Genomic DNA, 23,849 nt, shown 5'->3' with positions numbered 1-23,849 from the left:
TTTTGTTTTGTCCTAGTGCTGAATATTTTGTGCCAAATTTGGGGCAAAATACAAATTTCACAAGGGAGCAATTATATTTTCAGTTTATATTATTTTCTTCCTAATTGCTCCATAAATGAACCCAAAACAACTTGCAGAAAACATGTATTTTTTCAAGATATGCTCTGACATTGAAAGAGTTAATTGTTGTTGCTTTTTTCTTCCCCAAGAGGATTCACATTTGACATTTGATTTCTAACTTTGTTCTCATTTGTATCTCAAAATTTCCCTACAATAAAATAATATTGGTAAAGCACTTAGTATAGTGCCTGATTCATAGTAGACAATTAATGCTCATTCTCTTCCTCCTTTCCTTCTCCTCCTTTTCTCTTCCTCCTCCTATTTCTTCTCCTTCCTCTCTTCCTCCCATTCTTTCCCTACCATATTTTCAGTTTGTCTTTTCTTTTATTCTTTTCCTTCTCTTCTTCTTCTCCATCATCATCATCATGTCCATAATTAGTATTATCAACATTTATTGATCCTTGGGCTATGTCAGATTTTGGAATTACAAAGTAGTAGATATTATGCTCCATACCCTCACAGAGCATCTAATTCCCTCTGCCACTAAATCCATATAATTTTTTAAAATGACAATTATAGTATATAAGGACCAAATTAGGGAATGGGCAATAAGTAGAAATAACATTATCCTTGGATTATCTTCACTGACAGGGCTGTTTTCACTAACATATTCCCTTTGGGGATAGGCACTGACTGTCTCATATTCTTGAACCAGGGTCATCAAAATACCCATTTCATGGTCATCATAATTGTCATCATTCTTGGCACCAGAGACTATCAGATCTGACAGGAATGTCTTACTTCTAGTTTTTAAGAAGGTGAATTAAAATTAACCAAATAAATCCATTTTGCAAAATATTTTCTCAGAAATAGAGAAGGAAGTAGAAATACTCAAGAAATAGAGAAGCTTTGAGCCAGATATTTTCATGCATTTTCATTCCTTATTTATGTAGATGCAGAGATATTTTAGTAAAACTGCATTCAAATCTGAGTGACAAGGTATCTCTCTCTGCAGTGCAAGGCGCAGGGACATTGTTGTGATGTTGACAGCTTTCTAATGTAGAGTTGCTACTACATTGAAAAACTGCTTGTTGGTATTTTGAAAGTACAAGATGACCCATTTATTAGCTCTGATTCAGACAGAGATTACATGCAAAGAAATGCAAAGGAAGAAGAACATATTTCTTCTGATTTCTGTATATTTCTCCATCCCCTTCGTCTATACCAGAGAAGACATTTGAAACACAAGTGGGTTTAGGCAACAGAATGGACATAGTTTCTTTGAAATCACAGTGTTTCTTGAAATCACAGGAAAAAGTTATCTATTTACCCAATCATGATTCCGAGAAATTACCACTAATTCTATGTATACCCTTAGGCAAGTCATTCCAATATTTTGGGCCTCAATTTCCTTATATATAAAAAATGAAGGAATTGGTTGTGATAGTTGTAATATCTGTTACTAGGGATGCTGAGGCTGTCTGATACAATATGGTGAGAGGTAGGTCACTAGGCTGACCATGGAGTGGACAATGGTTCTGAATCAGAATCAGGACAAAATTTCCAGGCCAGTTAGTAGTGGTTATCTATGATTAGTACATTTGCAACTTGTGTGAAAAAGGGAGACCTACCTTAAAGGAAAAAAAATAAAAAATTAATGAATGAAACAAAATGATTGAACTAGATAATAACAATTCACATTATCACCCTTTTTTTTTTGTCCTGATGATATATAGAGGAATTCTTTGTTTTGGAAAATTCCCTTTCTAACGTGGGTCATCAGCTAGTCTGTAAATTCCAAATTTTGAAATTTGCCTGGGACACTAATAGGTAGAATGATTTGTCAATGGTCACCTAGCTAGTATGTTTAAGAATCAGTACTTCAACCCAACTCTTCCTGACTCCACAGTTAGCCCTCTATTAATTTTTACCTTCACAAACATATACTATCTCATTTGATCCTCAGAGTCCTACAATAGTCCTGTGATATAAATAGGGAGGTCCCATTCTCCAGATAAGAAACTGAAGCTCAGAGATTAAATAATTCGTTCAGGGTCATATAGTTGATACAGTTCAGAGTTGGGGTTCAAATTGAGGTAGACTTTCCTAATTCCAAATCTGATACTTAATTCCACCAGATCCAGATACTTTTGATTTATCTTTAAGGTTCTTTCTACCTTTAGAGGTCTATGAATGTTAGAATAATGGCTACAATTGGTACAAATGGAAAGAGCATTGAGTTTGGAGTCAGGGGATCAGGATCAAATTATGGATACCAAATCGTGACTGCTAATAGAAATTTGAACAAGTCATTCACTTTTTTTGGACCTTAGTTTCCTTATTTTTAGAAAAAAAGGAAGGGAGTTAGACTACCTAATCTCTTAAGACCCTTTAGAGTTATAAATTCTATGAGCCCTTCAGCTCTAACATCATCTTAGGTAGCATCTTATACAAGCTACAAGATTGAGCAATATACTCTATGAAACCAATGGCCTGGAAAATTCAGGTCTAAATCCCTCTTTTACTTCAGGATCACAATTTGGGTCTTGACTAGTCTGGGCAGTTGTCTAAATTTTCTAGTTCATTTTATATGAGTTGATCTGAGTTCAGTTACAGGAAGTTGATTCTCCCATATTTTGCAGGACATATAAAGGCATTCTTGTGGATGGGCAAGTAGCAACTTTTTCCCAAACATGGGCAAAGCCTCCCCTTCTACTCAGTTGTGGTCCATCTGCTTTGTAGAACTACAACTGTATCTGGATGGAGGATGAAATCATATTCATTGAGCTAATTCAATTACTAATTTGTATATTATCACTAGAAATGAAATTATCTTTTCATGGGACAACAATCACCATATTGAATTGACATGTATCCTTGAACAATTCACACAAATTATGAATCAAGATACCAGTTGGTTCCATGTATAGAAAAAGTAAATGTTTTAATTTCTTAGAAACTGAAATTTTTGTTATTCTTTTTGTGAAGCATAACCACAGTCTCCAAAGGGCAAATGTAAATATAGAAGTGCATCTCACATACATGAATACCTCCTAGACACATCTGTGAGCTAGGTCCTATCATACAAAACTACTACTTTTGGATTGTAGGTAGGATTATGATTTCTGAGGTTTTGTACATATCCCCTTTATGCCTATGGCAGTTCTGCTATCATTTTTTCATTTTATTAAATGGGAAACAGCAGGTGTGCTGAGGTTCCTTGTATGAGTGATGAATATCAACAAGTGCATGGTTCTCAGACTGTTCTTTTGTGTTCACCATGGAAAGCATCCTTTTGCCATACTCCCTCCCACTTCCTAAAGACTGTCAGGCCCAGAATCTTAGGAGAAATTGGCTTGAACTGAATGTTCTGAACAAAAGGGGAAGTCAATGGAAGAAGAATATTTGTGAGGATAAGTCAGCTCATATAGAGCTTTCTGGCCAAGCAAACTTAAAGCCACCTGCAGAATTACCAGGGAGACAAATGCCACATCTGGAAAGATATCTGCATAATCCACAGCTTGTCATTTGGGCAGGAAGTGTTTTTTCTCCTTTGAGATTTTGGCTAATTACGGGTTGGGTGCATGCCAGGAAAAAACAAACACATATATGCACATACACACACGTGCACTGCCACTCTAGAGCATAGGGTTTCAATAGGAAAGGGCTGGCAGAGGCCAGCAGTGTGGGACTCATTTATCATATCTAAGTGCATAGCTCCTATACTTATTCAGCACAAGATTTTTGCCACCCTTCCCCCACCATTTCCCAGCCCACTTAAATAAAGCAATAAGCCAGAAATAGATGATCTGGGAATTCTATTTTACATAATAAAGGAATATTAATGGATTTCCATTTTGGTGAAGAGAGTTTTCCCAATCCAAGGAGAAGCAAAGGGTCTAACAGGTCTAGCACAATGGTATAGGCCAGAAGGAAATAAGGAAGGAAAGAAGGATTTATTTTTCTTCTTTTGGACCTACCCCATAGAATTCAAGAACTGATAGATAATGGAGAGGCAGAATGAAAGAACTTTGAAGATTGGAGGAAAGAGCAGAAGGGGCAAAAAAAAAGATTTTTTAAAAAAATCTTTGAATTAAAATCATAAATCTCACTTTTTTCCCAAATGTACAGGCTAAGAAACTGATGACCAGCAATAATCTGCAATGTAATTACTCACTTAATGCCTATGAATACCTATAGGTAGAGTCATGATGCAAAATTATTTCTCTCAAGTTTCCTCCAAGTAGAATGATTGCAAACTTATTTCTGGAGGGCATGTTATGTTTCAATCTTATATTTGTATCTTGAGTGTTTAGCATTGTGCCTTGTGCATAATTGTCACTTAATGGATGTTTGTTGAATTTTATCTTTGTTGATCATCTATTGAGATGAAGATAATTGGTAGGAGAGTTGGAGGTTGAGGTTGAAGCAACTCTTTTTAAAATGTTGCTTGGGGAGCTGTGGAGTTTGAACAAAGTGCAAGGACTATTCCCTTTAATTTAGAAAAAACCAGATAGCTTATTGTCTGATCTTGTTACCTCTTAGACTTCTCTTCTCTTTAAGCATATGATTTCTCTCTCATCACACCCAATTTGGATCAAGGTACAACATGGAAAGAAAGTAAAGACTGACAGAGTGCTCTCTGAGGGGGGGAGGGGGGAGGGAAGCAAGATTGGGGGGAAAATGTAAAACTCAAATAATATCTTTAATAAAAATAAATTTAAATTAAAAAAATGTTGCTTGGGATTTATGGGTGGTTCCACTTGCCAAAATGCATTTCAATCCATTCGTGACTCAGGACAGAAGCAAGAAGCACAAGGGACACTTTAACATGCCTTCATACATCTGGCACAAGATCATGTTGTCCCCACTCACCAAGAAGCAGAGGCAGAAATGTAATGTCCACTCCGTGCCCAACTGGAAGTACGACAAGGTCCAAGTGGTTCATAGATTCTACAAAGGTCAAGGTAGTCCAGGTTTACAGAAAGAAATGTGTCATCTACATTGAACATACAGTGTGAAAAACTGAAGGCACAACTGTTTATGTGGACATTCACCCTAAGGTAGTTATCACCTGAGTAAAACTGTACAAAGATCACCAAAAGATTCTTGAGTGTAAAGGCAAATCCTAACAAGTTGGAAAGAAGGGAAAATATAAAGAAGAAATTATTGAATAGATTCAAGAATAAACAGTCTATTTTATAGCTGTAATTAAAATTTTAAATTAAGCATAAAAATAACATGTTGTTTTGTCAAGGAGTAAGTTAGCACCAAGTGGTATGGAATCAAGAAGAGCACCTATATTTTTCTTACCCAGATGAAACTGAATATTTGTTCATTTTCTACCCCAGGGAAGCATTCACAAAAAACAAGGTCAAATATTTCTAAAACAGCTCCCCAGATAACAATTGTAGCTGGCATTTCTATGGTACTTAAAGGTTTGCAAAACACTTGTTATGCATTATCCCTATACCAGCAACATAAGGTAGGTTTAGCAATATCCCCATTTTACAGATGAGGACACTGAGGTTGAGAGAGTTTAAGTCATTTGCTAAACATCATTCAGTTTATGAAGGTCTGGAAGGATTTGTGGTCTTTGACTCCAAGTCTAGTGTTCTATGGACTGTGCCACCTAGCTGCCTCATCCAATATCCTTATGCACTAAGAAGTGTGTGTTGAGACTTGGCCCTGCAATACTCCCCCAAGTAGTATTTACTCACTCCATCATCTCCCTGGAAGACAGAAACTCTTCATTCTCAAATGTTCTATAAAATATAGCATATTTAGTGGTGTATAAGCCTGACAATGAGTCCCCATCAGATCCAAATAAATTTTCCACCTAAGTCCAATTTGGGGGTATCTTGAAACAAGCAACATTTCTCAATTGTTCTTTTAAGTTACTACTACAACTGTAACACTTATTCTCCAATGGATTTGTGATCTTTTTGTTAAGGGTATTCCTTCCCATGATGATTTCAATCCATATATTCACACCTATATGTGACTGTTGCCCATATCTCATTAAAAAAATAGATTCAGGGGATGACTAGGTGGTGCAGTGGATAGAGCACCGGCCCTGGAGTCAGGAGTACCTGAGTTCAAATCCAACCTCAGACACTTAATAATTACCTAGCTGTGTGGCCTTGGGCAAGCCACTTAACCTCATTGCCTTGCAAAAACCTAAAAAAAAATAATAAAAAAAATAGATTCAAGGGTAACATGATAACAGTGCTTTGTTCAAGTATTTGAATAGTTGTCACACAAGGAAGGATTAAATTTATTCTCTTTGGCCCCAGAAAACAGAACCAGGAGCTAAAGGTGAAGGTTGTAGAGGTCATTTTAAATTTGATGTTAGGGAAAACTCCTTAAGAATCAGAACTGTTTAAAAAAGGAATGCCTTGACTTGAGAAGTGGAAGCTTGAAAGAAAAAATTGGATGACTATTTGTTGGGTATGTTATAATAGGGATTCCTTAATGTATGAGTTGGACTAAACAGCAGATGATGTTCCTTCCAACTTGTAGACTCTGCCATTCTTCCTGTGAGTCCACCACAGGGCACCTGCTCAATGTGGTGGGTAGGGTAGTGGTGGTAGTGAGCTTGGGATGAGTCTCCTCACATTTTTGTGCTGCCCAGTAGTGTCTGCAGTCCCTTGCTATGCTGTGAGGGCAGGACATGAATAGTACTCTTGACTTTCCCTTTCCTTCTCCAGTGAGATCAAGTTCAAATCTAAGGTGGAAACACATGTGAAACTTTCAAAAACAGAGTGGGATAGATTTGTTGGAAGGATGAATTTCTAGGATGCTAACCAGTAAAATGGTTCAAAAAATTCATCTACCCCCTACATTCTCTCTATACCCAGAATCATAATATCCACCACCATAACACCACCAAATATTCCATGCTGTTAGTCATACACTAAAGGAAAAGACCTCCTTAAGAATAAAATATGTAGCAATAGGGTTACTTGTGTAATTTGTGCATCTTATTAGGGCTAAGGAGCCCTATTGGGATCGAGGTAGTGTTGATGTAGGCACTGTTAAAGGGCTTTTTTTCCATGTTGTGGCTTAATTAGATAACAATTAGGATGATTGTAAGATAACAGTTACTTCCTGGACTGGTTTAACTTTGAATTTTAATTCAGAATAGAGGAGATAGAAATACCTCCTATAATATGGTGGTTGAAGGTCATGGAATCATAGCATCTCAAAAATAGAAGGAACTTAAAAGGTCTTGTTCAATCTGAGTCTAAGAGTGCCTCTATACACTCTTCCTGACTAATGGACATCCAAGCTTCAATGAAAGTTCTCCACTGATGAGATACTTCCTACCTCAATTCTGATTTGGGGAAGATTTAATTGTTAGAAAATATTTCTTTTGCTTCTGCAGCCTCTACCAGTTGCTTTTAGTTCTGGTCTTTGGGGCTAGACAACACACAATTCTTTACCCTTAAATACCTAAAAACAACTATCATATCTCTATATCCCTTACAAACAAAATATCCTTCCTTTCTGTAAATCTACCCTCATAAAGCATACTCTCCAGTGCTCTCCAATCCCAGTTGGATTTTTCTGGACAACTATGAAAGAATTGGTGAAACTTGTTCTACATTGCCTTAGGCAATGTGACTTGAGAGGTTGTGGATTAGAAAGAGCTGAGTGGCACTAGCATTTTTACATAAACATTGAGTCTGCCATATACATTAATGCTGCCACTAAGTGTACTTCCCCAACCCCCATGTCTAAGTAATTAGAAGTCTTTCTCCTGGTAGTGTAGGGTGCTCCTGGTTCTTGTGAGCTTTCTCCCTTTTATTTATTTGTTTGTTTGTTTGTTTGTTCGTTCTTTCATTTGTTTATTGAGAGAGAGAGAGAGAGAGAGACAGAGAGACAGAGAGAGAGATGGATATGGGCTCGTCACTTGATAAGAAAGAAAATGGCAAAGAAATTCTTTATCACCTGTGCCTAGGTAGGAATCATTGATAGTATCTTGTGGGGAAAATCAAGTTGGTTCATAGAATTCAGAGCTGGAAGGGTCATTAGAGATCGTTTAACTGAAATAATTTTTCATATGGGGAAACTGAGGCTTAGATAGAAGTGATTTGGGCTCACACCAGTAGAATATAAAACATCTGATTCAAGCACTAAGCTCTTTTCACTATACTATTATTGTCCAATGAAATTATTCAACGTTGACACTCATTGATTCTACATAGAGTATTTTCCTTTCCTTTACTTCCACATGTGGCTAAAATAAGTTCTCTTAGACTCATACATCTGAAACATTATGGTTAATTCTGGGTGACACCTCCTAAGAGAGACACAGAAAAATTAAAGTATGTCCTGGGGAGAATGACAAGGGACCCCAAACCACATAATTATGAGGAATCAAGTATGTTTAGCCTGAATAAAGTAAGACAGTGGAAACATGTGACCATGGCCATGTCCTGTCTGTCACAGACATGACAAAGTTTCAGGTGGAAGAAGAACCTAGATAACTAACAGAAATACTAGCTAGAGAATTCCTTTATTAGCTGGGAGTTGAATCAGATGATCTTTGATGTCCTCCATCCCTATCATTCTTGCATTTAAAGTCCTTATCTATTGAAGGAACAAATGTGTTCCAACTTCAGACATAATGCAAAGAGAAAAAAAGCACTAACCACTATGGTGATGGAAATTTCCATTTCTGGCATGGAGCATCTCTTGTCCTTGTAAAAAGAATTTCCTGCCTGGAGGATAGGGAAGAAGGGTATGGAGTATCCCCTGCCCCCCCCCCCCCAGCCCCCACCTTCAACCCTATATCTTGCTGAGAATTTTTTATTGATCTCAGCAAGGAATCAGAGTCCCTGGGTGGGATGTGGAAGGGCAGGATTAACACTGGGTTTTTTGTTTGTTTTGGCTCAATTATCTTGCTCTTCTTACTTATGAGAGTGTGAGCTCCATTTGTTTTTGTAATTTATATCACTTTCCTTTAGAATGGTGTCTCTCACTGGATTCAGAAAAAGTGGAACTGTTGTTTTAATAGATTGGAATTTTATCTGCCTATGTATTTGCACCAAAGCATAATAATAATAAATTATGGTACTAATAAGTAGCTTATCCAGAAGGACTGTGGTTGCACTCCTCCTTTTCCAATAATTGATGCACATTCTTTGGAATTTAGGGGTGTCATAATTTATCAGGGTTCGTTTTCCTATCCAATTTGAGGCAAGGCAGCTGTGTTTTGTAAGCAATAAACTCTCCTGTTGTATTTCTTAGCTAAGCAGAGAAAAGCATTCTTATTATTTTTCTCCCAGTTTCCCAGTTATTACTGCAGCATCTGGTAGCTTCTCTATAGTAAAAGGTTTGTCAGTATTTCAATTATAAACCCCAATTTTCAGGAGGTCTATAATTCTTCTCTTTTAAAATCTTATCCAGTTGAAAACTCAGTATATAGCTTGTCATCCCAGGAATGTGTTTTTAAAGAAATATTAAAAATAGTATAAATCAGTTCTGCTTCTTTCAAGGTTAATGATTAAAAAACCCTTTTTCTTCTTTCACATACACAAATATGAAAAAAGAAAAAAATTAAAGATTTTATCATCAAGATTTCTCCCTCATATGCAGATCCACCTCCATCCAGCCTTATTCTGTTGTCATGTAGATGATATTGGGGGTATTGGAGGCTTAATTTCTGTAGGTTCTGCCATTCTGTAAAGGATTCAAGTTTATAACAACAAAAGGCAACTGCTTTCCAAGGATCAGTCCAGTTAAGACTGGAGGAAGTTGATAATTTTTTTTCTTGGCTATGGCAACTTATGTTGTAAAGTAAAATATACATGACCGTTGTTCTCTCCCTTCCACTTCTTCAGAAAATGTTTATATAGAGAGAGGACTGTCCCCTACTTGTAGGTAGGAGGTGTATGTTTCAAAGGAGACAGAATTGACACTTCTAGCTTCTTCTCCCCCAACTCTTCTCCAAGGAAGACTTTAATTACTACTGGGAGGGGAATCAAGTAGTTAAGGCCAGAAATTTGGCCATTTACAGAGGGGGTACCAGACTAGAATTATGTCCATCTGCTTTGCTTCAATACTGTTAGTCTTAAGAGAAAGTTTTCAGGTTTAATCTTTCTTATTGCTTTTCATTAATGGGAGAAGCAGAATCCATGCTTTATATCCAAGATTTGATGCTCTTCCCACCACATGTCACTTCTACAATAAACACACTTAGAAGATAGCCAAAAATCTTACCGATCTAAGTCAATAGCAAAAATCAGAAATCAAAGAAAGTATACATGAGAGAATATATATACCAGGAAATATAGAAGGAAGTTCTCCTGTTGGTGAGATAACAACTCCCAACTCAAGAGAAAAAATGCTGAATCTCACTGAGAGGAAGTTCTCAATGTAATAACCTGGGGATAGAACATGATGTTCAGTGTTGGCTCCTCTCTTGTTGGCTATGGAGTAAACATTGTCCTTCTTTTCTCTTGAATCTGGGTACCAGAAACCCAAAGAGACTGGAGAGATTCTTGTAAAGAGAGTCTCATACTGCTGGGCTTTGAAACTTGAGTTATATTCACTTAGATTTTTGTACCCTGAATATGTGACTGAGGCTGCATGTATATGGGGTTAGTTCATGCACACCTATGTGTGAGAACCCAATCTAGGGAGCAAACAGAAGGACATACTGCTAGAAGAATTGAGTGGTGTCAAGACTGACATTTTTTACTCTAAAGAAAGCCAAAAGGTAGAAATGTTAAGGAAAAGTGAGATCAAGAATGTCATCAGAGATGTATGGTCAGGAAAAAAAGAGACTGGTCATATAGCAGGAATAAGGGTTTGATCCCTGATCTCTTGATATTTAGGCACTGTCAGAAGATCAGGTAAAAGATCCCAACTTGCTGAAGGGTGGCTGGGGGGGTGTGGATTCCTGTGGAAAATTTGCAAGAACATATGGGTCTAGCAGCAGCTAGGTGGTGCAGTGGATAGAGCACTGACCCTGGAATCAGGAAGACCTGAGTTCAAATTTGGCCTCAGACACTTAATAATTACCCATCTCTGTGATAGGTGACTTGCACAAGTCAATTAAACCCATTGCCTTGCCAAAAAAAAAAAGAACATATGGGTTCAGAGGGCCAAAGTGATTCTCAGGAGAGGTATTTGAATTGTTGGAAGAAGCATTCATATAAATGAGTTTTAATAAGGTATTCAAATGGTCACAAATAGGAAGATGGAAAGCTCCTCAGCTGCCTTTGGGATTTCTGTCCTTAGTTGGAGAGACATAGGTCATTCCAATGAATGATCCTAAAATATATTTCTTTACTTGGATACCTCTTTTTATGCTCTTCATGTTGCTCTTAGTCTTATAATTATCTAATGTACTTATTGTGTAATGTTGCATCATGAAGCTGGGTGGTGCAGTGCATAGAGTACCAGTCCTGGAATCAGAAGACCCTAAGTTTAAATCCAGCCTCAGACACTTGATACTTACTAGCTGTGTGACCTTGGGCAAGTCACTTAAACCTGCTTGCCTTGCATTCAGGGCCATCTCCAGTCATCCTGATTTTAATATCTAGTCAATGGACCCAGTTGGCTCTAGAGGTGAAAGTGAGACTGGAGACTTAGCACCGCACCCCATCACTGAAATACAATTCATGTGTTTGGCATGCCATCACCTCCCTGATGTCATGGTCTTCTTCAAAAATGAAGGATAAAAACAAAACAAAAACAGACCATTCAATATTAGAATTCCCAAGTGAGGAAAATATCTCTACCAATCCACACTGGCAACTTACCCACAGCTTAGGTCTTAGAGAGATGTCTAGAGTATTGATTAATAAAATAAAATGATTTGTCCAGGGTCATACATCCAATGTGTGTCAGAGGTGGCACTTGAAATAAGATCTTCTTGACTTTGAGACTAACTTTCTAACTGTTAAACGACAGTGTCTTTCATCTACAGAATATATTCAGTATAAATGCAAAGTATTTTTAATAAAGGGGAGAATTAACGACAGAAATTTTGTCAGGAAAGGCAACTCATAGGCAGTGTCACCTGAGCCTTATTTTGAAAGAAGATAGGTATTTTACAAAAAGAGAGATAGAGAGAGAGAGAGAGAGAGAGAGAGAGAGAGAGAGAGAGAGAGAGAGCGCACATCAAGAGTTTTGGGGCCAATCTTTACAAAGTGACAAAGATGGAAAATGAATATCATGTAGAAGAAATAATAAATAGTTCAATTTGATTGGAAACAGAATGCATATTGGGGAATCATGTGTAATCACAGTGTGGAAGGAGATTAGAGTGAGGCTGTGAAAATGTTCAGACAGAGAAGCCAGAGAGAAGAGTTTGCATTTTGTCCTAAAAGCAATTCCAAGACACTCAAGCTTCCTGAGCAGCTGAGTGGCATGATCAAACCTGTGCTTCAGGTAACTATATGGACAATAGATTGGAGGGGGAGACTGGAGGCAAGGGGCCAGAGCAGGAGACTATTTTAGAAGTCTGGGAATTTAGGAGAGGGAATAAGGACCTGAACTAGGATAGTGGCAGTGTGAATGAAGGGGATAGTGATGAGATGGGAGAAGGTAATAAGTATTTATTAAGTGCTCGCTATTTGCCAGACATTGTGTTGTCTATATCATTTTATTTGATCCTCACAACAACTCTGAGAGATGGGTGCTAAATAGCTAAAGTAAAGGAGACAAATAGAGGTTAAGTGACTTATCCAGGGGTCATAGAGGGAGAAAGTGTCATGATAGATTTGAACTCAGGTCTTCTTTCCTCCAAGCACTATGCCACATAATTGTCTTTATTGTGAAGGGAGATTAGATATGGGGGGCTAAAAGAGTTCAAAGAGGTAACAGTGACTCCAAGGTTGGGAATGACTAAAAGGATTGTTATACCCTTGACTGAAATAGGGAAGTTTGAAGGAGTGGCTTGGGCAGTGGAGAAGGTAATGAGTTCAAGTTTCAGACATACTGAGTTTGAGAAGTTTATGGGAGAACTAAATGGGGAAGTTCAGAAAGTTATCGTTCAGGTGGAAATTGAAGTTCAGGAATTAGATGAGAAGAGTCAGACATATAGATAATGGGAGTCATCCACACAGAGATGCTAGTTGAACTCATTGGAACTGATGAGGTCATCAAAAGGGTAGAAAGAGAAAAGAGGGACCAAGACAGAATCCTAGCAGCATGCCAATATAGCGGGTGCACAATACAGTTGATGGTTCATCAAAGGAGACTGAGAGAATAGTCAGCAAAATCAGATTGGATCTACAATAGAACAGTATTGCAAAAGTCCAAGAAAGTGAGAATATCTAGTAGGAAGGAGTGGTCAACTGACAAAAGCCACAGAAAGGTTAAAAAGAAAAAGGACAAAAGGAGGTCTTGGATTTAACAGTTAGGAAACTGCTGGTAAGAAGAGGAGAGTAGTTTCAGTGTAGAGTAGGAAACCAGATCTCAGGGTATTTAGAAGTGAATGGAAGGTATGGATTTAAAAGAAATGAGTGTCAACAACTTTTTCTTGGAGTTTTAAAGGGGGGAGAGAGATAGTACAATTGATGGCAGGTTCATAGATTTTTTTTAAGATAGGTTAGATCTGGTGTTTTATGGGCAGTAGGGAAGGAGTCTGGAGATAGAAAGAATTTGAAGATTTTAAAGAGAAAGGGGATGATCAAAGGCATAATATTCAAGAGGATAGCAGAGAGGATGGAATCTAGGACAAAGGTAGTGATTCATTTTGTGAAAAGGGCCGCCTTGTCTGAAACTGTAGCAAAGGAGAAGAGAATGGGGATGACATCGAGAGGGCTGATTAATTTATGTTTGGATTATTTTTTATTTTTAGTTTTCTTAAAGAATACCTATATTTGTAGCCCAGGACCAATATTATTCCTGCTGTCAATTGAACCATGCTTGACTGGAAGTTCTGATCAATGCCAGTGGGTCTGGTGTGCACTGAACGTGCAAAAGTCTACTTTTAAAGACCAGTGTTTGGTTACTGTCCATAGCTAACCTAAACTAATACCTGAAGCCATCAATTACAGCCAAGTGCTTCCTTCAGAGATCATTTGGATGTGTCTATATGGAAGTACTCAAAAGAAGTCAACCAATTAAATTATGCAAAAATTTGTTATTTCAGATTCTGGTGAAAAAAATAAAAACAGTTGAAACACCATCAACTTTATGAACTAACTAATATATAGTTCTTTTGGTAGTCATTTGAGAGTCTTACTGCTGTCTTTGAGATTCCCAGTGTCATGTGGATATTTATTAAATAACCATTTTCTTTTGGGTAGATACTCAATAAATACTTATTGGAGGGAATTAAGTCTCTTCAGTAGCATCTTTCCCCCTTTGTTTTGGTATTCAAGAATAATAGAATAATGATAGTACTGGAGCACATCACTAACCTTTAATAATAAAAGCTCATATTTACTGTAGCTTGGACCCATATGAAGTGCCCCTGAAAGCTCTCCTTTTTTATCTGTTTATTTGTTTATTTATTTATTTATGTATTTATGCATTTATTCATTTATCTATCTATTTATTTGTTTGTTCGTTTATTTATTTGTTTATTTATTTATTTTAGGTTTTTGCAAGGCAAGTGAGGTTAAGTGGCTTGCCCAAGGCCACACAACTAGGTAATTACTAACTGTTTGAGGTCAGATTTGAACTTCTGACTCCAGGGCCAGTGCTCTATCCACTACACCACCTAGCCGCCCCAAAACTTTCCTTTTTTAAAGCATACTTTTAATCACTGTCCACTCAAAAATCCCCAGCCATGAGCTCCCACCATTGTTTCTTTTATTAGATTAACCAGTTGTTCTCAGCTCCAAATTGGCCACCATCACCTGCTTCCTTGTGCTCCTATATATAATCAGAGGGAGAAGAATGCAGGTAGCTGGCATACAAATAGGTAGGAAATCTTGGGATCACACTGCTTTGACTAGGTTCTCATTCTGACAGGATTAAAAGCATTCACCTCCACGGGCTAAGCATTCCAAGTTACTTTCTTCTCTGCTGGCTTGGGGCTTTTTCCAATTCACAGTAGAGTTTAGCTTACATCTGTATCACAAATCACTCTACAGAAATGGAACAGTGGTATAGTACTGGGACAGTGCTACAGGCTAAGAATAGGGAGCTTCTCTGTCCATTGTTGCTATATTTCTGTTCCTTTCTCCAAAACCTGCTTTTTCCCTTACTCATGTTTTCTAGCTCAGGATTCTCAGAATTGCAGAGATGTGTACTAAGTAGTGCATATAGGTGAAAGATGTTACCATGTTACCAAGCTATTACATAGGCTTATGAGAAATGCATTATTTTTTGGCAAAGAAAGATACCCATTACTCCTACATATGATACTTTAAAGTTTATAAAACAGCACTTACCTCTCAATAGTCCTGGAAAGTAGCTATTATATGAGCCATTTTATAAATGAGAAAACAGAGATACTGAATATTGAAGTGACATCCCAGAATCCCAGAATATGGAAGTTGGAAGGGACTTTACTGCCAATCTAAGTTAAACCTGAAAGGAATCCCCTCTATCACATACATGACAAGTGACCATACAACTTTTTCCTGACATTGCCTAAATTTACCTGTTTGCAATTTTTGTCTACCCATTACTCTTGGTTACACCCTCTGAGACTAAACAGAATATATCTAATCTGTCTTTCACAAGACAGATTTTCAAACACTTGAACATCTCCCCCTCAAATCTTACCAAGGTCACACTGCTATTAAGTAGCAAAACCAGAAATTATCCCAGATTACTTGAGTTTTTCCACGATGCTTTGAAAAGCCCATTCAAAGGCATGTGCTCTTAGGAACCATCCCTTGAGGACTAATCTACATTTCTTCCCAGTGAAATATTTTGGGGGAACCTTGCTTGATATGACTCTTCACTAAAATGAAGAATCAAAGACAGATTCTGTGCTCCAATATAAAGCATTACCTTTCTGATTTTGAGACTTCATAGTAGACTCTGGAAATTCTGTATTGCTGACCTAATGTTCTAATAATTGATCCAAATTGTTTTGTTGAACTTACCATAAAAGAGGGCAAATTTTCAATGAATCCTAAAACTAATATGAAGCTAAGTGGGACAATGGATAGAGCAATGGGTATGGAGTCAGGAAGACCCAAATTAAAATCCAGTTTCAGACATTAAGCTGTGTAACTGTGAGTGTCACTTAATCTCTATCTGACTCAGTTTCCTCTTTTTTCTTTTAAGTTTGATAAATATCTTTTGTTTTAACATCAGCCATTTTGCAATATTCCTCTCCCCATCCTCCAATCAGTGAGACTTCCCATGCAACAAAGAAAAGAAGTTAAGCAAAACCAAATACAGCTATATTTCTAACATTTTATGTAACATTCATACTCAAACTACTCTAATTCAAGGAAAGAAGAGAAAAGCATTTATGGCATATTCAATTTTGCTTTATAAGACTGAGCTGTTTAAGGTGTAATTTATATATTTGTAGGGTAATCATGTTTTTGTTAAAAACTGCATTGTAATATCTCAATTTGATTGAAAACATACAAATACTTATGATTTGCAATCATTTAGCCACTGCTCTGCTTAGCTGCCAATCTCTTATCTATCTCCTCAGCAATTTTGCCAATAACAAAAATGTTTGAAAGCCTAGTGACAAAACTATTGCCATTGGCATCTTTTACTTGGACAACATCAAAAGAGTCCAGGACGTTTCTTCCTGTTTGTGATCTCACCAGTTTGACCCAAGTTGGTTCCACCAGTCACTATACATAGGTTTCCAGTATCAAACTAGATGAAATCAGTGATTTTGCCAGCTTTTAAATTATTTTGAACTGTATCATTCACTTTGATGAGAGGATCTGGGTAACATGGGTCACCAGATGGGGAATATCTTTTGTACCCACAAATATTTTTCCCAGTTTGCATAATTTATATTTAGCTTCCTCAGCTGTGATATGGTGAACAGCAAAGCATCCCTTTGTGTTATAATCCAGAGAGGTGTTCCCCGTCTTCTCAATGCTAATAATATGCATAAAACCAAAAGGATATGTGATATCAGTGCAGACCTTCCCATCAATCTTGATGAATCACTGCATGCAGATCTTCTTTATTTCATCTCCAGTCAGGGCATACTTGAATCTGTTTTTTAGAAAGATGATGAGGGGGAGACACTCTCTCATCTTGTGGGGACCTATGGATGGTCTTGGAGCAAACACTTCTGTTAACTTAGCCAGCATCCAGTGTTTTGGAGCTGCTACTTGAGCCATGGCTACACTAAATCTAGGATAAAGTAGGAAATTTACTCAATTATAGGTAGGGTCAGAGACTACTTAATAACTGTATGTTTGGCCACATCACTTTAACCCTCTGGGCCTCAGCATCTTTACCGTAAGCATGACTGGCTAGTCCTAGGGCTGTACTGCAAGAGTCAATTTCCTCTTTTGTAAAATGAAGATGATAATAGCACCTATCCCTAACAGGGTTGTTATGAGGATCAAGTGAGATATTTATAAAGCATTTGAAAACTGTAAAATATTAAATAAATGCTATTATTATTATTGTTGTTGTTGTTGTTGTCATCCAGTAGCCCATGAAGAAGCCATTGTGTCTTCTCTGTTGAGAGGTAGGCAATGAAAAGATAAATACATTGATGACCTATCTTTGGTGAATATTTCCCAAATGTCATGAAAATTTGATCTGACATGGTTTTCTTACAATTAACCCATCCACACCTTCCCTTGTAGAATGTAAACTCCTTCAGGGTAGGGCAATTTTCACCCCGACAAGTTCCTCCTGCCTAACTCATAGGAGGCATTTAATAAATGCTTTTTTTTTTTAAGGTTTTTGCAAGACAAATGGAGTTTAAGTGGCTTGCCCAAGGCCACACAACTAGGTAATTATTAAGTGTCTGAGACCAGATTTGAACCCAGGTACTCCTGACTCCAGGGCCAGTATTTTATCCACTGCGCCACCTAGCCGCCCCTAAATGCCTCTTGAATTAAATAAAATTTAACTTTTTGGGGTCCTGCTGTCTTTGAGTTTGTCTTTGTGCATCCATACTTGAGACAATAGGGGAGGAAATTGGAAGGTATTACAAAAGACAAATCTTGCAACACTGATTCCTCATTAAAGTAACTCTTTTCTGTGTTCAAAATCTTAGTCAACTGCAGTCTTATTTGATAGACAAGGGTTTTCCACAGTGAAATACAGAGATGAAATAGTATCCAGGAAAACCAGACTTCCATAACCACCTTGCCCCAATATCAAAGAATCTAGTCTGTTTTACTGTCTCTCCCTGTTTCCAATATATAAAAAGGCTCTACATAGCAGTAGAAGGGGCAATCCTAGCAGACAAGAGAGCAAGTGTTCTGTCTCCTCCTCTCTGCTTTTTTATTTGCAGACTGAAGATGTCTCAGCATGGAAGAGAGGCTAGTGTATGCTTAGGGTTCAGCTGCCTGGGCATCCTAATAATGGCAACATAGCTTGGGATAGAAATATTTCTCTCTGCAATTCTAAATGTTTTCATTTGTATTAGTTGCTTTATCAGCGGGTTGGTCAAAATGCAGTTAGACTTAGGATCATCTGACAGTTTGTAAGAATGTCTTCTGATAAATAACATGACTGCATTCATTCTTTTAATAAACACAAGTGCTCTCATGAGTTTAGGACATTGGCAAAGGGGAAAGAGTTTAGACAAAATACAGCCCCATGAATCATGGAAATCACAATTTGAAAAGTGTAACTTATTATACATTGTATTATGGAATTCAAGAGGTTGAAACAAAGAGCTATAGAACTCAGAGGGGGAGGTCTTAACCAACAGAAGAATTAAGGGAAGTCTCCATATAGAGATGACATTTATGTTACACTTTTAAAGATTAGGTCGGAATTTAGCTTGTGAAAGGGATAGGAGGACTTTTTTTAAGCACAGGGAATAGTTTGAGCAAAGATAATAGAAGCAGAAAAATTCAGGAGACAGAAATTGTTTGGCTATAGTATGGATAATGGTAGAAGTGATAGGCACTAATAATATGAGATGAAAAAACAGGAAAGATTGATTAGTGTCAGATTGTATAAGACTTTGAATGCCAAACAGAGAAGTTTGAACTTTATTGGTAGGTAATAGAAAAAAAAAAAAGGAATCACTAAGGAATTCTGAGCAGATCTTTGCATAGGGATTAAGACTGAAGATGCTATTTCATTGGTCTAGGAAACTCCCTCTATTCTGCAGTTCACACACTTAAGAGAGTTCTCTAAAGCTTTGAAAGGTTGTATGATTTGTTCAGGGAAACACTGCTAGTATGTTAGAGGCAGGATACAAACCCAGGTCTTCTGACTTTCTGTCCTTTGCAACATATGCTTGTTGTATTTTGGCAATGATATGAAGAATCAGTGTTGGTGGTTGTGGAAGGAGAGGGTGGTAATGAAGTAGTAATAATACTAGGGAAGAGTAGGATATGGAAATGGGAAAAGGGATGAATATGAGAGATGTTGAATTCATTGGACTAGGTAATTGATTGGATAACGAAAGGTGGGAACGAAAGGAAAGAGTCAAAGATAACTCCAAAGCTTCTAATATGGAAGACTGGGTAAATAGATGTGCCTTTGACAGAGATAAGAAAGTTAGAAAGATGAGTGACTTGCAGGTGAAAACTAATAGGTCAACAAATGACCTATGGTTCAAAAGATGTATTTTGAGTTGTTTTCTTAAGTAATGTTATTAATGAATTAGTGTTGAAATGCTCTTGTATATATGAGATGGCTGTGTTGTAAAAGGGAAGCTGGGTGGCATAGTGGATAGAGCACTGAGCCTAGAGTTAGGAAAATATATCATCCTGAGTTCAAATCTAGTCTCAGATATTTAACCCCTCTATGAGTCACTTAACCTTATTTGCCTCAGTTTCTTCATCTCTAAAAATGAGCTAGAGAAAGAAATGGAAAACCACTCTAGTATCTTTGCCAAGAAAACCAAAACAATAAAAAAAAGTATAGTGGGAAGTACTATCTGAATGAGGTAGAAAGAATAATAGTTTTGGAGTCCAAAGACTTGTGTGTGAATTCCAGCTCTACCACATACTAACCATGTGACCTTGGAATGTCACTTACTATCTCTGGGTTTCAGTTTACTCATCTGTAAAATGAGGGTTAACTTAGATGATCTCCAAAGTCCCTTCCAGTTCTAAATTTATATATGTGTGGGGGTTTTTTACCCCCCTGCAAACCAATTAAGTAATTGTGCCATATAGGAATCCTTCTAGAGCTTTATTGATTAGCAGATAATCAATAAACACCTGCTATATAAATACTTAGCTTAACTGGAAACATTAACTATCCAAAGACTCTTTAGATCCTATATAGTAATATATAATAAATTTCCTATGAAGAAACTGTTATGCCTCATAAACATGACTGTGTGTTATATATGCCTTAATTTACACCTAGATTCTAACTTTTTGGGGGAGGATGGAGGTCCAGGGTCTAACATCTTAACTAGGGTAGAAAGTCTCTCCACCCAGCCAGATCAGCAACTGTCTATAACTTAGGGTCTTTTTAAAAAATAATTTTTATTCCTTTCTTTTGTGTTTTATCACTCAGATTTCCCATTGCATTCCTTCCCTTCTCTCTCATAGAGTCATCTCTTATAATAAAGCATAAAAAAGAAAGAAAAAAGTTCCACAAACCCAAATATTATATCAAAAAAGTCTGACATTATATATAGTATCCCACACTACCAGTTTTTTCAGCTGGAGATAGGGAAGTGTCTTATCATACCTTTTCTTTGGAACCAACCTTGGTCATTATAATTCCTCAGCATTAAGTTTTGTTTTTTTAGTTATTCTTTTCATTTATGTTGTTGTAGGTATTATGTATATTATTTTTAGCTTTGTTACTTTGTTTTTGTCAGTTCATAAAACCTTTCCATTCTTTCCCATATTCATTATATTGTTTTTTACTGTACAGTTTTATTCCATTACATTCATATAACTCAATTTATATAGCTATTTTTCAAACAATGAACATCTACTTTGTCTCCATGTCTCTATTACCACAAAAAATATCACTATAAATAGTTCGGTCTGCATGGAGTCTGTTATTGACCTCCTTGGGCACACACTTAGTAGTGGAGTCTCCTGGTAAAAAGTTATAGACATCTTGGTAATTTACAGTCTCTGAAAAGCGCCTAAGAAATTAAATTAACTTTGCCTGTGGTCATATAGCTAGCATGTGTCAGAAGCAGGCCTTGAACCCAGGTCTTTCAGATTCTAAATCCTGTGAGCTTTCTACTAAGTCTCTCCTTCCCAAATTAGTCTCTACAAAATCCCAGAATCATAAACTCAAAGTAATAGAAAGGATTTTGAGAGCTCTAATCCAATCCCTTGACATCCTGGGAATTTAATGGGTTTTTAATCCTGTTTTTTAAGACCTCCATAGAAGAACCCACAAGTTTCTTGGTAATTATTCCCAAAGCATGACAGTCCTTTCTCATAGCCAGCTTACAAATACACATCATACCACAATTTAAGAGCACTTCTTTTCTTCCTGCCCATGGTGGAAATCAGTTTAAAGGCAGATATAGTATACATTGATAATGATAATACATCGATAAATTCAAACAAACTTGATTTTGCCATCCATCCATCAACTGACTAGCATGGAACCATAAGAACTGGAGATATAAAGATAGAAATGAAAGCATTCTAACTCTCAAGGAACTTATATTCTGGGGAGATGGAAATGGGTGAATCTATTAAACCAGAGACTTTTTTTAGAAGCTTATTGATTTTTTGAAATCTGTTTTTAGTTAACCCCCCAAATAAAAACAACAACAACAACAAAAATTTGTTAAAGTGCTAAGGTTACCATCTACCTCTTTCCTTTATTTATTTATTTATTTTAGTTTTTGCAAGGCAATGGGGTTAAGTGGCTTGCCCAGGGCCACACAGCTAGGTAATTATTAAGTGTCTGAGGTCGGATTTGAACTCAGGTACTCCTGACTCCAGGGCTGGTGCTCTATCCACTGTGCCACCTAGCCGCCCCCTCTTTGCTTTATTTCTGATCAAAATAGTGTGGACTTTTTTAGCTTTTTCATCTTGCCAGTATTATAGTCATTTTGAAAACAAACCCATCAATTTCAAGGAAAAAAAAGAATATTAGAGTCTTATCTGGTTTAGCACCCTAGTTTCAGTCTCCTCAACCCCCCATACTTCACTCCATTCACTTTTACTCTATTATTTGTTCAGCAACAAAAGAAATCTTTTAAAAGTTCTCTCTGTTCCTCTGCCAACACCCTCTTTGGAGGCCTAGGGAGAAGTGGGAAGCCTATGAATCCTCCTTAGCTGGGTATGATCTTGTGTATCTACTCTCACACACATGCCTGGAAGGAGACTTAGAATCACTTTAACTGACAGAATACAGCATCTATTTAAAAAGGAGGGGAAGAATTAAAATAGAGATTCTGCTAATATTTTCCACTGATAAAAGTACAGCAAAGAACAGCTCAATTGTGTCACTCCCTAGTTTTTCATTTGTGTTTTTGTTTCATGCCTCAATATCTTCCTCCAGCTGCTCATGTCTCCCTTTCCTTCTCCTCACTTTGATCTATTAGTTTTCCCCAGAAATGGGGTTTATAAATCATTGTAATGCAGCCCTGGGAAAGATGGTGCTTAGTGCAGGGAGAAATACATTGCAGCTAACAGCCCCGGCAGGGAGGAAAACTCTCGCCTCGTTGCTGGGCTTTGGCGACAGGTTACTGATGGTATTTGTTTTTTATGTCTGCATGCGTGCCATCGGGGGCAGGGCCGCAGGGAGCGCTCCCTGCGCCACCTCTGTAATATTTCAAACCTCTTTCTGCAGCCTCAAACAAACTGCTTCTGGCTTTCAAGGAAGCAGAGAGAGAATAGAAAACGAAAAGACCCTAGTATAACAGATGGGAGGGGAGGCTAAAGCAAGGAGGTGGGGGGAAGGTGCGCCTTCTTCTGTTCCTTCCTCAGATGAGATTGTCTCGTAAATATTACCATTTTTCCCCCTTCTGACTGCTCTAAACTAGGCTGAGCATTCCTCCACATGCAGATTTCACCTAATTATTCCGGCCTTCCTGGATGGTGATCGTCAGGTCTAACTCTCCTAGGGACAGTTAGGAATCTAACAGCTTTGATCCTTTCCCATTGAAGAGCTGGTGTTTCTCCAGTCTGGTTTTATGATCCCGTTTTCTCTGATGCCCACGAAGCTGCTGAGACAGGTTGGACTTTTGGCTCAGGGCCTCGTTTGAGCAACAGTGGGCCTTATGGAGTCGAGTTAGACCCAGGATGGAGCAATGAAAGATTGTTCCTGGCCTTAAATCAGGATGTAAAGACTGATCCCATTATCTTGAAACCAGGCAAACTTCCACCCACTCTGGTCATTTGGCAGGCTTAAGTCCTACAGGGCTGCAGTATTCATGGAAACCTTTAGAGTTCCTCATATTCTAATTTGTGTCATATGTACCTTCCTAATTTGGTCTCCTCCTCTAGTTGACTTTAAGTTCCTTCAGGACAGTGCCTTATTTATTTATCTACTCCCTCTCTGGCCACCTCCTCACCCCAATGGCAGTGCATTGTACAGAATAGGCAATTAAATATTTGATTTTGGTTTATCAACTTATCTTCCATTTCAATGAATTCCATATCTACACACATCTATGAAGATCATGTGAAATGGTAACTGAAAAATTATCTGATGAATTAGATTGGATAAATATTCTAAGTCCTGTAGATTCCTCATCCCTAATCCTTCCCTATTCAGTTTCACAAGCCCTTCTTTCTTCAGAATCAGGA

The 23,849-nt window shown here is 37.5% G+C and overlaps 1 protein-coding gene and 1 pseudogene across 1 annotated transcript in view; both read left to right on the top strand.

The window, feature by feature from the left end:
• Window positions 1–23,849, top strand: part of CFAP77 (cilia and flagella associated protein 77) — a 193,971-nt gene that overhangs the window by 34,870 nt on the left and 135,252 nt on the right. The window lies entirely within an intron of this gene.
• Window positions 4,754–5,249, top strand: LOC141516706 (ribosomal protein uL24-like pseudogene; annotated as a pseudogene).

This window comes from Macrotis lagotis, chromosome 1, assembly GCF_037893015.1.
Source record: "Macrotis lagotis isolate mMagLag1 chromosome 1, bilby.v1.9.chrom.fasta, whole genome shotgun sequence".
NCBI lineage: Eukaryota > Metazoa > Chordata > Mammalia > Peramelemorphia > Peramelidae > Macrotis > Macrotis lagotis.
This window is presented reverse-complemented; position numbering and strand designations above follow the sequence as displayed.